Genomic DNA, 6,924 nt, shown 5'->3' on the forward strand with positions numbered 1-6,924 from the left:
GGGAGGAGATGGAGGGGGGCTTCAGGTGGGCAAACCTGACAGTGCTGACAAACAGGGAGACCACAGCCAGGGGAGGGAGGCCCGTGGAAAAGGCTCTAAAAAACCCTCCCCGAAGATCACTCCCTCTGCTCTCTGCACTTTGGGGTTCTGGGGGTCCCCCCGTTCAGGCTCTTGGAGGTCCCTCGTGTTTTGGGGGCCCCCTCTCCGGGTTCTGCCTTTTCCGGGCTGCTGGAGATGCCGGGAATCCCAGGGGTCCCCCCTCTCGGAGCCCCCTCTTCCAGGGGCCGGGGGTCCCCGGCCCCCCACCCCTCTGGGCTCCCCCTCTCCGCGCTTCCCCTCCCGCCCCCCCAGGCTGCCGGGGGTCCCCCAGCTCCGCTGTCGCCCCTCTCTGCTCTCCCCACTCCGGGGGCCCTAAAAAAGGGGCTCGTCGCGTCCCCCCCCGCCGGCACCGGGCTGACAATGGGGGCGGCGGGGCCTGACCCCGCAACACCGACCCCCACCGCGGGGGGTCCCCGCATCCCCCCGCCCACCTCCCGCCTCTGCCGGGAACCCACCCCGGGATCCCCCCCAACAAAACCAAAACACCTCCCGAGGTCCCCCCGAGGGCCATTTGCGGCTCAGCCCCAAACATCCCCCCAAAACCCCCCGCACACCCCCAACCCACCGCAGCCGAGCTCCCCCTCCCCGCCCGCTCAGGGGGGCGATGCTCCTCCTCTTCCTCCTCCTTTGCCTCTGCCCGCTCCTCCTCCCCCCGCTCCATCCCCGAGCCGGGAGCTCGAGGTGAGTTGGGGGGCCCCGATGGCAAAGGGGCAGAGGGGAAGGAGAAGAGGGGCTGGGAGCCCCAAAGTGAGCGAGAGAGGGGGTGGGTCAGTGCCAAAGCAGCGGGGGGCGACGGGCAAAGGGTGGGAGAGGGGAAGAAGGGGAGGTGGGAGAGCGGCAAAGGGGTTCCCGTGGGGGTCCCTTCGTGTCCCCACAGCTCGATCCCTGGAGAGGAGGGACCCCCGGGCCCCAGCGGCTGATGGGGGCCGGGATGTTTGTTGGGAATTCCCGGCAGGCCGAACAAAGGCCCCGGCCACGCGTCGGGAACTCTTTGATTGTCCCCAACAGTGGCGGGAGTTCCCCAATTCCCGCCCCCCAAAGTGGGGAGGTGGGAGAGGGGGAAGCCTGGGAGTGTTTTTTGGGGTGAGTGTTGGGGCTGTCGGGGGGCAGAGTGCTGGGGAAGGGGGTTTTGGGGGATGCCAGGGCCGAGGAAAGGGGAGTGCGGGGCTCTGGACAGGTGGGATGGGGGGTCCGGGGAGATCCCCTGCCCAGGGGTCGGCGGTGTGGGGGAAAGGGAGGTCCTGGGGGTCGGGAGAATGGGCAGAACCCGGGGTTCAGGGGGTCCCCCCGTGTTCCAAAGAAAAGGGTCCTGTGGGTTGTGGAAAAGGCAGGCCTGGGGGTGCAGGGGGTAGCAGCGTGAAGGAAAAGCAGGGCCTGGGGGCTGGGAGAGGCGGGCTGGGCGGGAAAGGAGGTTGCAGGGGGGTCTTAGTGCAGAATAAGGGGGTGCCAGGGGGTTCCTGTGGCCAGGAATGGGCTTTGGGGGTGTCCCAGAGGGAAGGAAAAAGGGGGGCTGTAGGGACTGGGAGAGGAGGCCCAGGGGGTCTCTCGGGTCCTTGTGTCCAGGAAAGGAGGGTGCAGGGGCCTCCAGTGTGAGGGAAAGGGGGTTCAGTGGGTGGGGAGAGCCGGGATGTGCAGGAAGGGCAGTTCAGGGGGTGCCGGGTGTTGAGGAAAGGAGGGGTTGGGGAGTGGGAAAGGCAGGAGTGGGGGTGGAGGGGGTGGCAGGGTGAAGGAGAAGGGAGGGTGTGGGGACTTGGAGAGGTGGGATGGCTGGGAAAGGGGGTGCAGGGGGGTCCTGGAGCTGAGGAAGGGGGTGAGAGTGCCAGTGTTGGAGAGGAGGTGCAGGGGGGTCCTGATGGGCAGGAATGGGGGTCCAGGGAGTGGCAGGGTAAAGGAAAAGGGAGTCTGGGAGAGGCAGGATGGCTGGGAAAGGGGGTGCAGGGGGTTCTGTAGCCAGGGAATTGGGTGCAGGGGGTCCTGGTCTGGATAAGGGGGTGCAGGGGGGATCTGGTGTCAAGGAATGAGGCGTTCAGGGGGTCCCTGGGCCACTCCAGGAGCACCCTGCAGGATAAGGCAGGAGTGGGGAACTGGAGAGACAGGGAGATTTGGGAGCCCTGGGACACTGAAGTGGGGAGCCCGGAGAAGGGAGAGTGCTGGGACCCCCGTGAGCCCAGCCAGGGAGACCCCAGAGAAAGGGGAGCCCAGAAAAGGGGGACCCCTGGGATTTCTGGGACCCACAGCAGCGTGGAGAGGGCGAGACTCCAGAGAGGTGGGACTCCTGAGAGCCTCAGCACCCTAAAGCAGAGTCAGGGGAGAAGGGACCCCTGGGGCCTCCAAAACCCCCCTCATCCCTAAGCAGGGGGACTGTGGAGAGGGGGAAACTGCAGGACCCCCAGCAGCCCAGAGAAGGGGGTTCCTCAGAATACCAAAGTGGGAAGACCCCTGGGATTCCTGGGACCCCCAGCAGCCCAGAGAGGGCAGGACCCCGGAGAGGGGGGACCCCCAGAACCCCAAAGTGGAGAGACTTGAGAGGGGGAACTCCTGGAAGGGTGTTTTTGGTCTGAACCTTGGAGGTCTGGGGTTTTTTTTTGAAACTTGATGTTTAGGAGGTTTTTATGGACACAGGGTGCCCAGTGACTTCTAGAGATGGACTTGGGCGGGAGGAACCCCCAACCCAATGTGCTCACCTCTTGTTTTTCCCCCCACAGCAGGATTTCTCCTTCCCAAAGCTTGGCCAGATGAAGGAGGCTGTGAGGAAGAGGAAGATGCCATGGGCCCCCCGGGCAGGTGAGGAGGAAGTCAGTGCCCCTTTGCCCTGTCTTGTCCTGTATCTCCCAGCCCAGCATCGCCCCCGGCTGCAGGACAACCCCGCTGCCGCCGCCGTCCTGCCGGGGCCGGATTTGGGGGGATGTCCTTGGCCTTCCCTCTGGGCCGGAGGCAAATCCTTTCCCTGAGCTTCTTACTTCCACTTCTTGTTCCTTTTCCTTCCTTCTTCCTGCTCCTTGTTCCTCCCTCTCCTTCTTCCTTATGTTTTTTCCTTTCTCTCCTTCTTCCTTCTCCTTCCTTTCTCTGCTTTCTCCTTTTTCTTTGTTCTGTCTTTTCCTTCCTTTTCATCATTCCTTGTCTCCTTGCTCCTTCCTTCTCTCAGGACCAGCATGGCCAGCAGGACCAGGGCAGTGGTTCTTCCCCTGTACTTGGCACTGGTGAGGCCACACCTGGAATGCTGTGTCCAGTTCTGGGCCTTCTTCTTGCTTCCTTCCTTCTTCCTTCCTTCTTCCTTCCTTCTTCCTTCCTTCTTCCTTCCTTCTTCCTTCCTTCTTCCTTCCTTCTTCCTTCCTTCTTCCTTCCTTCTTCCTTCCTTCTTCCTTCCTTCTTCCTTCCTTCTTCCTTTCTTCTTCCTTTCTTCTTCTTCTTCCTTCCTCTCTGTGTTTCTTTTTCTTCTTGTTCTTTCCCTTCATATTCCTTCCTCTCCTTTTTTCTTCTCTACCCTCCTTCCTCTCCATCTTCCTTCTCCTCCCCCTTCCCTCTGGGCCGGAGGCAAATCCCCTCCCTGTCCTTCCTTCCTGCCCCAGGCCCCGAGCTGAGGACGGAGGGCACGGAGGACAAATCCCCCCAGCAGAGCCTGGTGGGAGAGGCCGTTTTGAAGGGCTCCACGGCACAGGAAGGCAGCGGGGAGGAAAAGGGCCGGAGATCCCTCAGGAGGAGGGGCTCCAAAGGCAGCCCTGGGTGCTCTGAGGAGGAAAGACCCAGCCTGTGCCGGGAAGGCGGCTGGAGCTTGAGCCGGAGCTTGAGCCGGAGCTGCGAACTGGTGGTCCCTGAGCAGCCTCCCAGCAGGGAGAAGCCCTTCAGGTGCTTGGAATGTGGGAAGAGCTTCAACAGCAGCTCCAAGCTCCTCGCCCACCAGCGTGTCCACACTGGGGAACGGCCCTACGAGTGTGAGGAATGTGAGAAGACCTTCCTCTATAGCTCCCACCTCCTCACCCACCGCCGGGTGCACACGGGGGAACGGCCCTACAAGTGCTTGGAATGCGGGAAGGGCTTCAGCGTCAGCTCCTGCCTGATCCACCACCAGCAGATCCACACTGGGGAATGGGGGCCCTGACCCTACAAATGTGGGGAATGCAAGAAAAACTTCACATAAAATTCTGACCTCGTCACCCACCAGCGCACGCACACGGGGGAGAAGCCCTACGAGTGTGGGGAGTGTGGGAAGAGGTCTCGGAGTAGCTCAGATCTCCTCAGGCACCAGCAGACACACACGGATGAGAGGCCCTTCTGCTGCACCGACTGTGGGAAGGGCTTCAAACAGAAGTGCACCCTCGTCAGCCACCGGCGCATCCACAGCGGGGAGAGACCCTACAAGTGTGCGGAGTGTGGGAAGAGCTTCAGGCAGAGCTCTGACTTGACCAGACACCAACGGACCCACCAGTAAGGGAAGCCCTGCGAGTGCCTCGACTGCGGGAAGAGCTTCATCTGCTGCTCCAACTCCATCACCTGTCGGAGGACTCACCTTGGGAACAGGCTTGGTGACCCACATTCCCAGTGACCCACCTTGGGAACAGGCTTGGTGACCCACATTCCCAGTGACCCACCTTGGGAACAGGTGACCCACATTCCCAGTGACCCACCTTGGGAAGACCCCTGGCTGGTGGACTGTGGCAGGATAGTCCCAGCCTGGCCAGACCCAAGGTCCAATCAAGCTCATAATCAAGCTGTCACACAAGATCAACTGCTGGAGCCAGGCTCTTGTCTCGGTGTTAACTCTGCTCAAACCATCCTGGTTGGTCCAGCGTTGAACACACACTCTGCTGGTTGAAGTCTGAGTTGACAGATAAGCTGAGAGCTGGCCTGGAAAGGTGGGCCTGGCACTCAATCACTTTATCCTATAAAAAGTCCAGTCCCCTCTCATGCAGTTGGGTTCTTTCTGACAAAACCCTCCCTAGGGGGTGTGTGGAGATTCCTCCCTTGACTGGGGATGCCCTCCAAGGTCACTCCTCAAGGCTGAGAGAAAGAGCTCTCCCCACAGGCATTGGTCTGGGTGAGTTACATCAGATCTCTACTTAATAATTATTTCTGTTTGCCAACTTTAATAGAACTGCTTCAATAAATGCTTTGTTCCAGTGCCCTGTCCTACTTCATGCTGTATTAGACTCTACTAGTAGATTTTTAGTGTTTATATTGTTTTAGTGTTTCTGCTGTGCAGTAATTAGTTCTGATTAAGGGTTTTTGTCTGATCAGTCGTATAAAGTACAGTATTCATTTTATATAAATATTCTTGTTTTGCCATCATTAAAACCTGTGGGACAAAGTGATTTACGAGCTCTGTAATTCCTTTAAATTTAAACACAGTCCAGGGCTAAGAGAGGATTGAGCTGCACCCAAACCCTTCCCTGGGAAGGAGTTCAGAAAGCCAGGGAGTCCTTCCTGCACCTCCAGACTCTCTGGCAAGACTTTGCTTTTTAAAACTTTGTTCGAGCCTTCCACTCTCCCATGACGGGGTCTCCACATCCTCCTGGTTCCCCTTGTGTCGTGGTTTGACCCTGGCCAGATGCCAGGGGCCTGTTGAAACCACTCCACTACCCTCCTGTCTGAGTGTAAATAGACTGGAATGTTTTGCTAAGGAGGATGAGTTCTGAAGTAGACCAAAGTCCTCTCTCTCAGCAATTGTAAATCCAAAATTAAGAGGCTCCAATCGAGGAAGTATGGAAAAAAGGAAGAGATAACAGCCCTTTATTAAAGGATATTTGTGTATTGGCAAAACCAGCAAGAGAACACAAAACCAACTAAACAATAATCCTGTGCCCAAAAAGTCCCCTTCAAAAAAAGGAAAGAGTTTGATACTTCCCTGTGCTCTGGCGCAATTCCAATCCCGGTTGGCAGGAGCTGTTGGATCTCTAAGGGGCGGGGCCTGCAGTGCTCGGTGTTGGCCAGCAGGGGGCGCTGTTGGATCTCTAAGGGGCGGGGCCTGCAGTGCTGGGTGTTGGCCAGCAGGGGGCGCTGTTGGATCCCTGGAGGGGCGGGGCCTGCAGTGCTGGGTGTTGGCCAGCAGGGGGCGCTGTTGGATCCCTGGAGGGGCGGGGCCTGCAGTGCTGGGTGTTGGCCAGCAGGGGGCGCTGTTGGATCTCTAAGGGGCGGGGCCTGCAGTGCTGGGTGTTGGCCAGCAGGGGGCGCTGTTGGGCCCCGGATCGCAGCAAAAGCCGAAAATGGAGATTTTCCCCCGAGGAGGGGAAGGGGAAAAGGGGAAAGAAGGGCGGTTTCTTTCCCACTAAACTCACGCTGTCTGTGCCTGGCTGTGGTCAGGACTCCCCTTTTTTCGTCGATGAGCACAAAACTCTCCGATGAAATCTGAGCAGATTGGGGCTGGAGACAGAGCAGTGTGCAGGCAAGCCGAGGCCGGAGAGCAGCCAGATGACCAGGTCGAGAGCAAAATGGCCTCAGAGCTTTTTCCAACACACACCCCCCTTGCCTCTGTTAAGGCAAAAAGTGAAGTGCCACTTTCCAAGGAGAGGAGGGGAGAAAAAAACTCCTCAGGAGCCCCCCCCAGCCCCAGAGAGAGCTGTCAGGCTGGAATGTAGTTCTGCCAGCCAGCTCCTTTGGGTAGGTAATCACCCAAGGCAGAAAACTGTCCTCCCCATTCAACATCCCTCCCCCACAGGCAGCAGGGGAAAAAAGATTCCCGTTCAGTTTTTTAGAACAAGTAAACCCGTGACACTGGGGAACAAATCCCCCAGTTTATTTCCCCCATCTCTACACTGTCGTCTCCTTTGAACACTAGGCTGGGCAGGGATTCTTACTGTCATTGGATCTCTGTGAACACAAACGGAGCTG

At 58.9% G+C, this 6,924-nt stretch overlaps 1 long non-coding RNA gene across 1 annotated transcript; it reads left to right on the forward strand.

Annotated features, from left to right (window-relative positions):
- Positions 1 to 621: 621 nt before the first annotated feature.
- On the forward strand, positions 622 to 5,466 carry LOC127462003 (uncharacterized). Its single transcript, XR_007900275.1, has 4 exons — positions 622 to 780; positions 2,808 to 2,883; positions 4,346 to 4,663; positions 4,700 to 5,466. It is a non-coding gene; the product is annotated as an uncharacterized LOC127462003 (long non-coding RNA).
- The last annotated feature ends 1,458 nt before the right edge of the window (positions 5,467 to 6,924 follow it).

The sequence above is a fragment of the Manacus candei genome, unplaced genomic scaffold (genome assembly GCF_025592945.1).
Source record: "Manacus candei isolate 608988 ecotype Guabito, Panama unplaced genomic scaffold, ASM2559294v1 h1tg000118l, whole genome shotgun sequence".
NCBI classification, from domain to species: Eukaryota; Metazoa; Chordata; class Aves; order Passeriformes; family Pipridae; genus Manacus; species Manacus candei.